The sequence below is a fragment of the Chenopodium album genome, chromosome 19 (assembly GCF_948465745.1).
Source record: "Chenopodium album chromosome 19, dcCheAlbu1.1, whole genome shotgun sequence".
Taxonomy (NCBI): domain Eukaryota; kingdom Viridiplantae; phylum Streptophyta; class Magnoliopsida; order Caryophyllales; family Amaranthaceae; genus Chenopodium; species Chenopodium album.
The window spans coordinates 32,729,592-32,745,546 of NC_137852.1; positions in this window are offsets into that span (position 1 = coordinate 32,729,592).

Consider the following 15,955-nt stretch of genomic DNA (forward strand, 5'->3'; position numbering starts at 1 on the left):
GGGCACTCTATGACCAAGTAAGAGGTATTCAAGAAGTGCAACAAGGTATGTTTTCACAACAACAACAACTTTATGATATGGAAGTTAACCGTGGGAACATCACTCCCCCGGTTAACTATCCATATTTCCCGCCCCAACAAGGTCCTCTACCTTCGTTTGGGCATCCTTATTGGTCGGGGCCTCCTAACCCCGACACCGAGCGTCGCTATTACCCGGATGAGCATGGTAACTATGATTACAAGGCTCCGGGTGGTAGTGACTATAGGGGGGGATCCTAACTACCCCCATGTCCATCCCAACCACCCTTTTGAGCTCACTTTGCCCGATAGCTACACCCCTCTTGCTCCTTGGCAACAAGATCTTTTCAAGGGGCATTATGGGTGGCCCGATGGGTACACCGGAGGATGGGACCCTTACCCTCATCCCTTCGATGACCCCGAGCGCAATAGAGACCCCGATGGGGCCGGGCCTAGTGGAAGTGGTGGTGGTGGTGGTAGTAGTTATTAGTTCCCTTTTAGCTTCTCATGCTTTTTACCTCCATCCCTTATATTTTTGATACTTGCTTTGTTTTGATTTGGGATGTTGAGATGTATTTTCTATCTAGCTTGGGGGAACTAGTAACTTGCTCGGTGATCTTGTTGTTGTTGTGTACATATCTTAGTTGTTTGCATGTTTATTTTCTTTCCTCTTTTTGGTTTCCCCACTTTTCTTGATCTCTAGGCTAGTTTCCTTGTAGCTAGCTTGTTTTCCCTATTCGCTTGGATGTTTGTTGTTTGTGGAGATGCTTTGCTTGACATGTTGTTGTTGATATTCCCTTAAATCCAAATCCCTCAATCCAAATCCCTTTAATCTAAATCTTGTAGTTTAGAGTAGTTCTTTAGTTAGTTTAGTTTTAGTTTTTCTTTCCCTTAGTTGTATATATTTCTTGCTTTGTTTATTTTCTTTTATTTGTTGTTTTCTTTTCTTTGTTTTGAAGTTACTAACCATTTTCTTTGTTCATAGTTTCTTTTATTCCTTTTTCTCACTTGGTTCCTTGAAGAGCTTATGGATATGGAATGCTACGAGGTGGTTTCTTATTGCTTCGTTTATTTTGCTATGCTTGGAATCCCGGTGAGACCTTTCTTATTTTTCTCTTTATTTTACTTGGTTGCATAGAATAGGATTAGTTTAGGAGAAGTTGAATGGTTCGAGGATGGATGCTTGTTAACACGTAATGTGTTTGGGATCGGTGACTTTGTTGTCTATCGATCACTTGTTTGTCGATTGGGATTTTTATGTGTTTAACATGCTTTCTAGACCTTTGCATGATTTTCTCCTATGTTTTCCTTTCCTATGTCTCCATTTTCTTTTCTTTTACTTTCTTTTATTTTACCTTTTTCTCTTATTTTCTTTTATTTTTCTTTTTGTTTTTGATGTGATTTTGAGGCATTGTTTTTCGTTTCTTTTCTTTTGAGATGAACATTGTACATTGGACTTGTCTTTTGCATGACTTTCTTCCTAGGTTGTAAAGGTATGCACGGTTTGAGACTATGTTTGGTTGACTCTAGGATAGTGTATGCTAGGGTAGTTGGTTTGAACTAGGAGGATCATGAAGCCGGATTCTACTTGTTTGTGGTATGTTGGTAGTTGCTTCCTATAGTTCATTTGACACCATTAGTGAGTTTTTGCCACAACCTTGTGAGGTTACTTGTTTTTATAGCCTTCAACATTCCTTGTATGAGCGGCGTGGATCCTTGACTATGCAAACCTAATCTAATAAAGCTTGATGTATGATTCTCAAACACGAGACCGAACTATCTAGGAAGGACAAAGGCACATTTTTCGGGGTGGTATTTTCATTTTTACTTTGTTTTGCTATTTTCTTTTATTTTTGGGTTTACATTTGCCTTCTTGCAACCATTTGAGCCTAATCCCTTCTTTTCAAGCCACATCTTTAGTTATTTGACCTTTTGTTTCATTTTCTACTTTTCTTAATTTTTGTGAAGCAATATGATCATTTGAGATGAAATTTGTGGTGGATAAGTTGGAAATTTGGTTTTTATGAGAGCAAGAATGTGTTTTGATTTCTTTGTGAATAATGGCATTTGAGTTTGAGTAAAAGCCGTCCTATGTTATAAAAGGCATGGACAAATAAGTGCAAAAGTTGTAAAAGCCGTCCAAAGTTAAAAAAAGGCAAGGACTTTGCAATTACTTTATAAAAAAAAACAAAAAAATGTGAAAAGTGAAAAATTCAAAAATATTTTGTTGTATTCTTTTCTCCTACTAAGCATTGAGGACAATGCTCCATTTTAGCTTGGGGGAGAAGCGTGTACACTTTTTGTATATATTTTTGTGAGTATAGCTTCAAGAAAGCTTGGGGGTGTTGTTTTTGTTTGGTAATTTCTTGATTGTGGTGTTAAGGATTGATCACCCTTTTGCTTCACTTTTTAGGAATATCACCAAATTTTTAAATTTTTAGCCTACCTTCACCCTTTATGCCTTGCGTTACAACCTTGGGGAAAGACCTTTCGACCTAGATAGTTGAGTCACTATTCGGGGGAGAGCATCATGGGTCATTGCCTAAGGAAAGGGGATGCATAGTCAAGATGTCGAGTAGCCTAATAATATTTCTTTTTCCGGTTCCTTCGAGGAATCATTGGGACACTCACTAAAGGGAGATTTGAGACTAGTGGGAAGAACGCGGTAAGATTGTTTGGGATGAAAGTGAATTGTGATAACTAGTTCCTATGCCTAGCATACCCTATGTTTCAATCAACCTTGGATATCTTGAAACGTGCATACCTTAACTACTTGAGAAAGATTGTCATTCATTTGCTTTATAGTCTTTATGTTGATTCATTTCGTAAAGGTTTGTTTTTCTTTCATTTTTTTTCTTTCTTTTAATCCTTTGGTTTGCCTCATTGATGTTTGGTTGAGAGTTATGGGTCAAACTCTTAGGATACCCTTACGAGACCTCACTCGTCCTCATAGGCGACTTTGGGGTTTAAAGGGCTTGTTGTAGCTAAAAACAACCGTGATTCCTACGACAATGAGTATTAGTGTATATTCTTTTCTTGTGTCTTTCCTTTTTCGTTTTTTTAATAAAATTTTCATCCTCTCTTTTCCTTGCTTGGTTTTGCTCGAGGACGAGCAAAAGTTTAGCTTGGGGGAATTTGATGAGTGACATTTTTGGCACTCATTTGGTTTCTTTTTGGATGATTTTTATTTCATTTTATCTCTCCGCCGGAGGTCGCAAGTCGCGAGGGATCCCAAATGTATCAAAAAATGTCCTACTCCGTGGAGTATGTCCATCATCGTCCCCTGAACCACCAGGCGGCGCGAACTGCAACTCAGGGCCAGGCCACCTAACCTCGCCCTGAAACCCGACAGAAAGAGGCTGGGGCTGCAAAGGCTGCTACGACGACGAGCCAAACTCAAACGTCCCACCACCCATCCCACCTCGAACGGTCGGCCCGGTCGGAACCTCCTCAGGTGATGACGCCGAGTCCTCTACCGCTGCGGCCTCAGAACGACCACCCCGGCCACCTGAAGTAGTCCAGTGACGCCTCGAATCGGACCTAGTAGTCTCTCTCTTAGGCTCGGGTTTCGACCGAGTGCGTGGAGAAGGAATAGGCTGCCCTTGCAAAAGTAATTCAAAGTTAGCAAATGCAGACAAAAAAATAAAGTCAAAAATGATAAAAGCAAAAGTAATACCTCCTCAGCATCATTGCTACGACAGGTAGCACGGTTCCGCAACCTCACAAGCTGGCAGCGAAAGGCGTCTACGCACCTAGCCATAGCTGTCACCACCTCGCGAGAAAACTGCCAAAGTAACCTAGTCAGTAACAATTATAGAGCAAACATAAGGATGATATGCAGGAAATCGCTTACTCGAGTCTGGTGACGAGGAATAGATCGCTCCACAAACTGCTCTCCTCGATCGGCCCATACATGCCCTGGTAGCGTATGGACATCCTCGGAGGAATGAACTCCCTAGGGCCAGCCTGCTAAGAATGAAAAGTTAGAAAAATACTTGGGGGCTACCTAAAGAAAGATAAACTAAATGAATGAAAGCATACCGTTGCCTCCTCTGAAAGGACGGGAGCCGGCGCTAGCAACGGTAGCAGGTCCTCCTCATAGCTCTGCTCGAGGAGAACGTAAGACCTCCAAGGAGTACCCCAGGTAGGCCCACCAGCACGATCCCGCTGTAAGGCGTCGTGGAACATATGCCGAGGTGGAGGAGCAGGAACCACGAAGGTGTCTGAGGAATGCTGAATGGCTACCCTCTCCCCTAGGTAGACCACCGCGTCGTACGTCCCCAGAAAGTAACAACGCTCGGCTGTGTACAGCGCCGCCAGCGCAGAGATAGGAAAAGCAGCCCAAGGTCGATAGACCGGGCTAGGCTCCTGAAAAAATTTTACTAAATAAGATACTAACACCAAAAGATGATAAAAGAAAAAGTATGAATTGTAGAGACCTACCGTGAGAATCATCTCTCGAAGGCGCAGCACCTCCGACGGACCTCTGTGGCCTCCCCAACTGGCAGCGATAGGGAGCACGCGAGGAGAAGGCCTCGCAGGTGCGAGAGAGGGAAAATACTCGTAGAACCAGATCTATACGAAAAAATGAAAATCAGTAAAGGTTGTGCTTCTAAATTTAGAATTAAAACCTTAAAAAAAAAAAGGGAAAAGGAGATGTACCTCTACGACCCTCCAGAAATTGGAAAGGGCTATCTCTCCAGACAGGGCCTTGTGACGACAGGAGCGCCGCAAGCCCAGTAGAAAGTCCGCATAGGCCATGCTGGCCCAGTCATACGTCCCGACCAAGTCGAGGTCGCGAACAGCGGACAGGTAGTAAAGTAGCACTCTACTACCTCGATTAGGGGAAAACGTCCCTGATAGCAGAATCAGCACAAAGATGTGCACCCGCTGCTCTCGGGTGGTTGCATCATCCTCAAAAGCTGCAGCCAGCATGCAGCGACGAATACATCGGGAACTCAGCTGTCCCGACTGAGCCTCAGCCTGGGCCCGAACAACGATCGACCCCAACAACTCCAAAACCTCCGGCGAATAGACGGTGACACCGGCATCGAAAGGCAGGGGAGTAGACTGGAATGATGTGTGTCATAAATGGCACACATTTGATGAGCATTTAGGTCCTTTTTGTCCTCTTTTCATTGTTTTCTTGCTCAATAAATGCTCGGTTTTATGCTTTCTCTCTCTATTCTACCTTTGTTCTCTTATTTTACGGCTTTTGAGCATTTCTATGGTTTTCTAGTATTTTCTCTTTTATTTCTTTTATTTTCGTTATTTTAGTTGTTTCCTTTTTATTTTAGATTTTATAGATTTAGTTTTATTTTATTTTAGTTTATTTGATTTTATTTTCATTTCATTTTCCTTTACTTTATTTTATTTTCATTTTATTATTTTTCTTTCTTTTATTATTTTCATTTTTATTTTATTTCTTTTACTTTTATTTTATCGGTTTTAGTTTTATTTTACTTTATTTTTATTCCTCGGTTTTATGTGCGTTTGTAGGTGTTGGTTCGAAGTCCAAATTGATGATAGCTACTGCATAGTTGAGTCTTCATCACCATCATGGTGATGATGGTGATGGTGATGACAGCAACCAGAAGCTGCTTCCTTGCCTCCCCTGTTTCCTGACTTCACGCAACAGCACCTCGCAGCTCCTACTGCAGCAACGCAACACCAACAACAGCGCAACCACCTGCCATCACCTCATTCCCTCACGCAACAACAACCACCAGCAGCGCACCCAGACCACCACCTCCAATTGCACACCACCACTCAACCACCACGGCAACCAACAGGGCAGCAGCCACCGCAGCCCCTGCTGCCCGCAAACACCACCAGCAGCACCACAATTACTCCTTCAAACACACCAATAATCTCCACCACCGTCACGCCATTTCCCCTGTTTTCCTAGCCACCGCAATGCCACCAATCAAGCCCCCACTTCCACAACCAATTGTGCCACCCTCGAAGCATCTCCAACCAACAGCACAACTCCAGCAAGCCTCCGCAACCCCACACATCGCCACCAGCAGAGCAGCCCAATCGCAGCCCAACCTTCATTCGAACCTCAGCAGGTGCGGGCGCACGTTCATTAAATGCGGCCGCACTCAGCTGGGTTCGAATTGAAGGTTGATTGATGATGATGAGCAGCGTTTTCGTGAGATGCAGGGTATTATTTCCCACTTGATTGGAGCAGCAATTTCGTGCTCTCTGTTTCCTTTTTTATTTCTTTTATATTAATTTTCTTTTTATTTTATTTTAGTTTTTTTTTTACTTTCCTTTTCTTTTATTAATTTATTTTCTTTTCTTTTCTTTTCCTTTTCTTTTATTTCCTTTTCCCTTTTATTTCTCTCATCCTTGTATTTATAAATACCCATTTTTGGGTAGAGAGAGAGACAATTAGAATTAGACAATTAGAGTAATTCAATTAGATCATTTTCCTAGCTTAGTTGAGAGCTTCTCTCTCTAGTTTAGGGATAATTTTAGGAGTAGATTTTAGAGAGAGAAAGTGAGGAATTTCAATGGTGATTGAGAGATTGAAGATTCAAATGTGACAATTGTATTGGAGATTTACTCTATTATCAATGAGCATTTCTAAACTCTATCTCATTTATTGCTTTGTTTAATATTCATTGTTTTGATTGTTGATTTTGATTGGATTTTGATGAATTGATGATTGAATTTGGATATTCATGTTTCTATTGGTAGAATTGATGATAATGTTTGAGTAGTTGTTTGGTTAGGGATTTGGTGAAGCTTATGATGTAATGAATTGATGTAAATTGGGGATAATTGATGGAGTTGATGATGTGATTAAACTTGGTTGATTGATCATGTGCATGTGTGTGATTAATTAGAGAGTAGCTAACTTTGATTATTGCACTAGATTGCATTGTAAGTTCACATTGATACGGACCATTGATTTGTGGCTTGCATTTACACGATTGAGGTGTCTTGTGATGTTTCCTAGCTAGAGTTTATCGTAGTTGACGCTAGTTAGACCTCTAGGAGAATAGCTTGACATGCTCTTTTGGTTGTATGATTGATTTTCCCTCACATTGCTTGACTTAGTCGACTTTCCATTCCAATTTGCATCGTTCATTGCCATTATTTGCGGATCCTAATCCCTAGCTCTTATATTTGTTTGATTTCCTTGCTTTAGTAGTTGTTAGAGTCACCTTTTATCTCTTGTCTTCGACCTAGCTTAGGCATATAATTGGAAGCACTTAAGCATTACCGTTCCTTTGGGTTCGACCTTTGACTTACCTCTATACTTGTATTTAGGTTTGTTGATTGTTTATAAATTTTGTTTGGCTTAGGGAAGATTAGCCCAACGACCTAGTTTTCCCCACGTCATGGAACTCTAACCCCGTAATGAGGCTGAAGTCAGCTGGAGTGACTGTCATCTCACCCCAGGGAAAATGAAAGGTGTTGGTGGTGTCCCAAAAGAACTCCACCAAAGCTCGAACGACGAGGTTGCCCCCATCATATGAAAACATGGCCCGGGTGGCCTGCAGCAGGGGAGTCAATCCACATGACTCCCAAAGACGAAGAAGTCCCTCATCGCGACTGATGAAGTTGTCGTACAGAGAAATGATGGTGGAATTACCCGAGCCATGGCTACGGGTCCTCCCACTCGCAAGACCTCGTCGGATCCGCTCCGACAGATGATGAACCGGCGCGTGAAACAGGGTGCGCTCATCCCAATCTGGCATGAGACCCAACCTGGAAGTAGAAGGCACGTCCTCGCCCTCGCTGGTGGGCTCGTCCTCTCGACGCGTGTCCCTCGACCGAGAACCGGAACCACGTCGTCTAGCCATGCTAAAGTATATAAAAGTAATTAAATTTAAGGCTCTACAGTATCTAAAGTTCGCCTAGGCCGCATGATACTATGTTCACAAAACAGAGTACGTAGTACTAAAACAGAGCAAAAATTTCAAACAAGCATGGAAGCGTTTTTCAAGCAAATAAACAATTTCTTGCAAACATATGATGAACATTGTGACAAATTGTACAAGTAAAAGCAGTAAAAAACGCAAAGAACGACCCACATTGTTCTTCACGACCTTAAGGGGTCCAACAATGGTGAATCCTTCATTTCTTCACCAAATTGAGTCAAACAAGTCTCAAAATACTCCCAAGGTAATATACAAGCATAATTAAACAAATTCAAGGCATAAATTCAACGAACAAAGCAAATTAAGCAAGAACATTTTCGAAATTTTCGAAAAAACGCGAACAAGAATGCATAATTCATCAAAAACCGAGTAGAGTTTGAGCAAAACTTACATGGATCGGGAAAATAGATGAGAAAAGCTTCAATTTGCAACAAGTTTGAGCGAATTTGGTTGAGAAATGAGCAAGAACGAGAATTTTGAAGGTTTTCGTGAAAAATGAGAAGCAGAGCAGCGAAATGAGAAAGAAGAAGAAGACCGGTTTAAAACCCCGATTCTGTCGCCAAACGACAGAATTGTCGCGAGGCGACAGACTCTGTCGCGTGGCGATAGGAGCGAAAGCTCGCGACAGGAAATTCTGGCCAGCGCTGGAGCGGTGACAGAATGTTGGGCCCCTCCTTATGGTTTTGTGGGTCTAGTTTAGTAATTTGGGTTCCTTGGTACGCCAGTTAGCCCCTTTAAGCAAATTGACATGATTCAGTCAGCTTGATCGCAAAATGCATTAAGTGATCGACTTGATGAAAGATCGTCTCACTTAGCTTAAAGCGCCTAAGTATTGGCTCATAATAAGGCACCGAAATATTGGTTCAACAGATGCACCGAAATATTGGTTCAATAGATGCACCAAAGTAATGGTTTATAAAGGCAAAAGCACCAAAGTATTGGCATAAATATAAAAGCAATGATAAATAACAGTATGTTAAGGGTCAATAAGCAAAATGATTCTTTGACAATGTCTCAACATAGAGAGGAGTTGTCTAGTGGCGAAGCACGGCCGTGGCGAGGTAGTGTCACAAATAGTGGAGATGGCGAAGTAAGGTCACCTTCCATGGTCCCTCAAAGTAAAGAGGAGATTGTCTATAGCGGCGATGCACTGCCGTGGCGATATACTGCCACACCTAGAAGATGACGACATACAGTTATTTTCGACGATGTTCCCGAAATACTGTGGAGGATTGTCACCAACAATATTGAAGACGACGACATATGATTATCTTCAACGAAGGCGTTCACGAGGCACTGTGGAGGTTGTCACAAACAACAAAAGCAACAGCAAGACGGTTACTTTCAGAGATGTGTGCTCGACGGTGCAAGATACGCGTTTCTTAACTCTTTTATATGTTTTAACTAATGATTGTTTTACATGTATCAGCGTTATAAGAATGATTTGGAATTGCAGAACATTTTGAATCATTCTCCGTCCCTATCGATACATTGACTTTCGTTTTTCGAAACATAAGTTTCTTCAAACTCAGTCAAAGTGGGGGCTTCTGTAGACACCCATTTGTGTCTCCCCAAAACCAAACCCAGTGATGAATGCCTTTCACGTTGTACCATTATCGAATTAGGTGAAAGTGGTTGAAAGTCAAGTGTTGCGGTTTAGTTTTAATTAAAGTTCTCTTCTCTCTGTTTTTGAAAATGACTTTATTTATTTGAAAATAGCCGAACCAGTTTAGTTTGGTCCATAGTTAAGGTCCAATAATAGTGTAGTTGGATGGGGCTCGAAAAGACCTTTCCAACGATATATTATAAGCCCAATTCCGATGAATATTGAGGAAATTATGGCCAAAATACTAAACTGGGCCTGGTTAATTATTTAAATACGGCCCAATGATCTAGAGGAGGGCCCAATGTTAATTATTATTCCTAAAATTATTAGGATTAATTATAGTTTCTAGAAGTTTCTAGAAAGTTCTTTTTAATTCTAATATTATTAGATTTAATAATTAATTATTTTAAAATAGATTTTTATTTGGAGTAAAATATCGTTTTATTATCTTAAAAATACATATTTTATCTTCTGTACGGATTCCGTAGATCAAGTTGATTAAAGATCGGATTCCGCGTGAAGAAAACGCGCTAATACAGGTTGTCGCCAAACGACAACTCTGTCGCCGCGCGACAGACCCTGTCGCCTCACGACATACATTGTCGCGTCGCAACAGAGTTGATTCCTGGCGACAGCGTGTAGTTTTATTCCTTATCAAATTCTATGATTTTCCGGACTATTTTCATTATAAATAGGGTCCGAATCCTTGGTTTCAGAATCATCAATTCTCTCAATCAATTCTCATCAATTCTTCCTTAATTCTCTCTTTTCTCTCTTAAGCTATATTTGCTTTCTTTCTCTCTCTCTTTCTAAACTAGCTTTTTACTCACAATATTCCGCATTCACAAGATCTTGAATCTCTTAGCCAAGTTCGAAGTTGCCTTCGCCCTAGACATGCAAGGTTTGATATTTTTTGAGGGTTTGGTTCAAAACTAGTCTAAACTTTATTTAATTTGATTTCAATTTAATTCTTTAATTATTCTTTATTATTTTCATTGAAGTTTACTAACTTGTGTATTTTGTTATTAGAAAGAGGTACGAAGCTTCAAAGTAAGTAGATTAGCTTACTCCCTATTTCTTTCACAATGTAGATTGCATGCTTATTATTGTTTTATGATTCCTAGTATCATGTTAGGATGCTTTTAATGATTCCTAGTATCATGTTAGGATGTTTTTTATGCTTTCTAGTATCATGTTTAGGGTGCCTTTACTCTTTTCTAATAGCATGTTAGTGCCCTTTAGGTTTAAAGCTTTGATCTTTATTGTTTAGTGACATGCTAGGATTTGTTATTAATATTATTAGTATCATGCCTAGGATCTTGTTATTATTATCAAGCTTTATTATGCCTTATCATTCTATCATCGTATATTATTGTTTATTATTATGTTGCTTGATTTATTTTATTTTTATTGGTATTGCTTGATCACCTTTTATGCAGGTTTAAAGGGAATTTGTACTTGAAATCACGCTTAATAAGATAATTATTAATTTGGTTTAGGCTAATGTGATTTTAACTCAAGTGATCGCCAATAATAGATTTATTTGTGCATTAATATTCAACCAACATAGATTAAACAGGGTAGGTTTAACATAATGTTTGTATGTTATTCAAAAGCGCATATGAATACGAGCAGAACAAAGTAGAGGCCTATGTTATAGGGCAGGTCCTTTCTTTTGTAGATTGGATTCGTACCCTCATCCCCTGACCCTGTTTGGTTCAAGACCTTATGGAGTAGTTGATGGTCCTTTGGGATTGTCTTTTGGGTTTACAAGTTCCTAAAACTTGTTGGCGACTCTTTTTGCTCTTTGTCTTTCCCTTTGGAACGCCACCGTACTTTAGTGTATGATCACAGTGGGGTTCATGTTTGGGGTTATCATAATGCTTGAAATATTCCCTACAGGGTGAAATAATTTTTAATTAATAATATAAGGTAAAATAAATTTTAACTTAATAGTATATGGTGAATTAGTAAATTACCCCAAACGGCAGACTAACAACAAACTAACGACAGTTACCAAAAAATGCATTTTTTTGTAATGTACAGGATTTATCATCTCCTTTAGCATCACCGATGTTCTAAACACCTACCTCCACCGTCGAAGTGTCATTTTTCGAGGTGGGCTGCGGTGGGGTGAGGAGAGAGAGTTTGGGTTGGCAGTGGAGTTAAGAAAGGAGGAGCAAGAGCCGATAGAGAGTGAGAGTGAGGGGAATTATAAGTTAATGGGTTTTTTGTAAAAAAAACAATCTAATTTTCCTATAATTTTACGGATACATATTTTTTTGATAATTATAATTTTAGGGATACATATTAGTGATGAAAAGGGGAAAAATAAAACAAAATTAATTTAAAAAAAAAAGGAAAGGGCATTGGTTAACCGGTGCACTTGTAAGTTTTAAGCCTATTTTAAGTTTAATATTAATTTTAGTGGGTTTAGGCCTAAATTCTAAAAATCGGTGCCATTTACTAGTGCGTAATTACATTTTTCCGATGCCTAATTACATTTTTCTACTAGTGATAGTTGCCACACATCGACTAAGGGCCTGTTCTCTTACGTTGAAATTCAGTTCAATTCAGCTTAGTTCAGTTCAGCTCAACTCAGTTCAGTTCAGCCCCCTAATTTCCTTCTCTTATAAAATATTCATTTCAGTTCAGTTCAGCTCATTTCAACTCATTTTAGTTCAGATCAGTTCAACTGAGTTCAGTCAATGAGAACAGGCCCTAATATTGTGTATTCGATGAATTGATGTCATATATAATATTTTTTTAACACAAAAGGACACATACTAGTATTATATCATGATAATTCTGATGAAAGTAATCATCAGAGTAATGAAAACAGTTATGTTGTTCATAAACAGCAGATAGGTAGTAGTATAGCCAGAGGGAATGTGAAACCACTCTGAGCTATAATAGTTCATACTATTACAGCAAAATAAAAGCTAAAGACAGAAACTTAAAAGCATAAAAGTATTAAGCAGTAGCATAAGTGTTGTTGTTGATAGCAGGATAAGGAGTAGTAAGCTGCAGGGTAGGATTAAACTGCTGCATCAGGTGGTATCTCAGCAGCATAAGTTGGATAGACTTCGGGAGGTAGATAAGTGAAAGGAACCACTTCACCTGTCTTGTATTTAGTTCTTCCCATGAAGGCCAACTTATCAGCTACAAAGTTAACACATCGATTAGCATGAAACACAGTGACACTCCAATCTCTATTCAAAAGAGCAGCAACATCACGAATAATGTTGCCCAAATCACCATCCTCAAAAGACTTAGGATTCTTAAGCATCTTGGACAAAGTGTTAGCATCAGTTTCAAGCTCCAAGTTTCTGATGCTCTTATCCTGGGCTAGCAGAAGCCCCTCTCTAATGGCTAGAAGTTCAGCAGATGCAGCAGTTAGAGCATTGAATTTAGCAGCAAATCCAGCAAACGAAATCCCTTTTGCACACCTGATAACCCCCCCTCCACCAGCATTGTCAACACTAATCCAAGAGCCATCAGTGTTAAGCTTATATGCACCACTGTGAGGGGGAGCCCAAAGTCTTGGAATCTGAGTAATTGAAGAGGAAGAAGAGTCAACACTAGCACCCTGATTCATTCTCAAACAGAAGATGTAATCCACATAAATTAAAACTTGTTAAAAGTAGATTGAATGAAAAGCATCTTTTGTTCAAAAATAGCCATATTCCTAGTGTTCCAAATGTGCCAAATTGCTACTGTAAAAACTTTTTTCCAAGAAGTAGAATTGGATAGGTTAAAATGAAGCCAATCAGTTAAATTGGTATTGTAAAAAAGCTGTAGATCAACATTTAAAGACTTAAATTTCACAAACACCAAAGACCAAAAGGCTGAAGAGTTAGGACAATCCCTAAAAAGATGAATAGTATCCTCCAAATGGGCTTCACAACGCATATACATAGGATCTAAGAAATTCATTTTTCTTTTAAGAGTACTACCAACAGGAAGAATGTCTCTAATTAGGTACCAAAGAAGCATTTTATATTTGTATGGGACCCTAATTTTCCACATATTTTTTCAAGTAAAAGAAGAAAGAAAAGAGGTGTTAAGGCTAAAGGGAGGGGAAGTGGAATTATAAGCAGACTTAATATTAAAGTTCCCAGAATGGTGGAGAGTCCATTTTAATCTATCCGAGACTTGCACAAGTTTAGGCAGGGGGTAAGCAAGGATTAAGGGGATTATATATAGAAGGAGTAAGGATATGCTTAACACTATCCAAACACCATTGATTATTTCTAATAATATCCGAGACACGCCAATGACCTTTAGAATTCGGAATGTGAATATTAGGGATTAGGTAGAAGGGACATTCACCAATCCAATGGTGAAACCAAAGGGAAGTATCTTTCCCATCACCTATGTTTATAATTATTCCTTTCTTAAGAACATCTCTTCCAGCTAAGATATCTTTCTAAATAACCGAATCAGTAGGCTTTTGGATATAATCCAAGAAATTAGAGTATTTTAGATATTTATTTTTGAGAATATTTATCCATAATTTATTATTTTGAGTAAGAATCTTCCATTCAAGTTTAGCCATAAATGATATATTCCATCTTTTTAGGTCTCTAATTCCTAAACCACCTTAGCCATCGGATCACAAACAACTTTCCAATTGGTTCTAGGGATGTATTTAGTACGGTTAACTCTATTCCAAAGAAACTGTTTACACTTTCTTTCTAAATCATTAATGACATTCATATAGGTAATATGTTAGTTTGCATAACATATACTGGGTAAGAACTTAAAACAGATTTTATAAGGGTGCATCTTCCTGCCATGTTCAATAATTTAGCTTGCCAACCTTTAATCTTAGCACAAGTTTTATCCAAAAGAGGAAAGTAATCTAAATTGCTTAACCTCTTATGAGATATAATAATTCCTAGGCATTTTCCAAAATTAGTAGTATTAGCAATATTACAAACATTACAAATAGAATTTCTCACATTATGATTCATTTTCTTAGGGAAAATAGCTGAAGATTTTTGAATATTAATGGATAGGCCTGAAATAGACATAAAATGATCAAGGACTTCCATCATAGTGACAATATTATTAGAAGTTGCTTTACCAAATAGAAACACATCATCAGCGTAGAATAGGTGAGAAATATCAATATTTTTAGCAATTTTCCTAGGCTTCCAAGAACCATTATCAACCCTATCTTGAATCATACAAGATAGGCGATCAAGACAAAGGACAAAAATATATGGCGAAAGAGGGTCACCTTGTCTTATTCCCCGGAAAGGAGAGAAAGACTCAGTGACTTCTTCATTCCAAAGAAGGGAAATCTTTAGGGTACAAATACAACTCAAAATTAGATTAACAATATTAGAAGGGAGATTAATACTAAGACTGTATCCTTAATAAAACTCCATTCTAAACAATTAAAGGCCTTAGAAAGATCAATCTTAAGAGCCATAAGATTAGCTTTACTAGAGGCTTTATTAAAATGATGAGCAACCTCCTTAATGATAACAATATTCTCCTCAATAGATCTATTTGGAATGAAACTCGATTGAAAAGGGCTAATAAGATCATCCATAATAGGTTTTAATCGATTAGCAATGCATTTAGTGATAAGTTTATAAATGGAATTGCATAATCCTATAGGCCTAAAATCCTTCATAGTAATAAGGCAATCACACTTAGGGATGAGAGAGATGTAAGAGTCATTAATGGCACTAGGGATGGAACCTTTAATGAAACAGTTAGAAATAAAAGCAGTGATAGAATCACCTAGAGAATTCCAATGATGCTGAAGAAAAATAGGCTGAAGACCATCTGATCCTGGTGATTTGATTGGGTCCATTTGAAATAAGATCGATTTTACTTCCTCCTTAGAAGGAAGCAGTTGAAAACTAGGATCAGTTAATGCAGAATTAAGCTTAGAGTAATGATAACTATTCATCATATCAGGGATAATATCCACTCTCTTAAAAATATTTTGAAAATAGGTTCTAGCCATATCTTTTAAAATAAGTAAATCATTTATCCAAATACCCTCCTGGTTTTGTAAAGATAAAATTTTTCCTCTAGTTTTCTTAATATTAGCAATCATGTGAAAATATTTAGTATTACAATCACCATTTTTTCTCCAATCAAGACCCGATTTTTGAGCATAAATAATTCTTTCAATTTTATAAATGCGAGTTAATTCAAAAAGTAAATCCTTTTCTAATTGAACAAGAAAGGTAGAATACTTTTTAGATAAAGCAATTTGGATTCCATCAATTCTAGCCACTAATCTCCTTTTTTGATTAGTAATATTTCCAAAAATATCATAATTCCAACTTTTGATATTAGCAAGAAATTCAGTCCTGCCACTTAAAAAATCAAAATTATGAATATCCCAATTTTTAACAAAAAAATCAGTGAAATCACAATGCTCTAACCAAGCAGCTTTACAATTGTAGGCG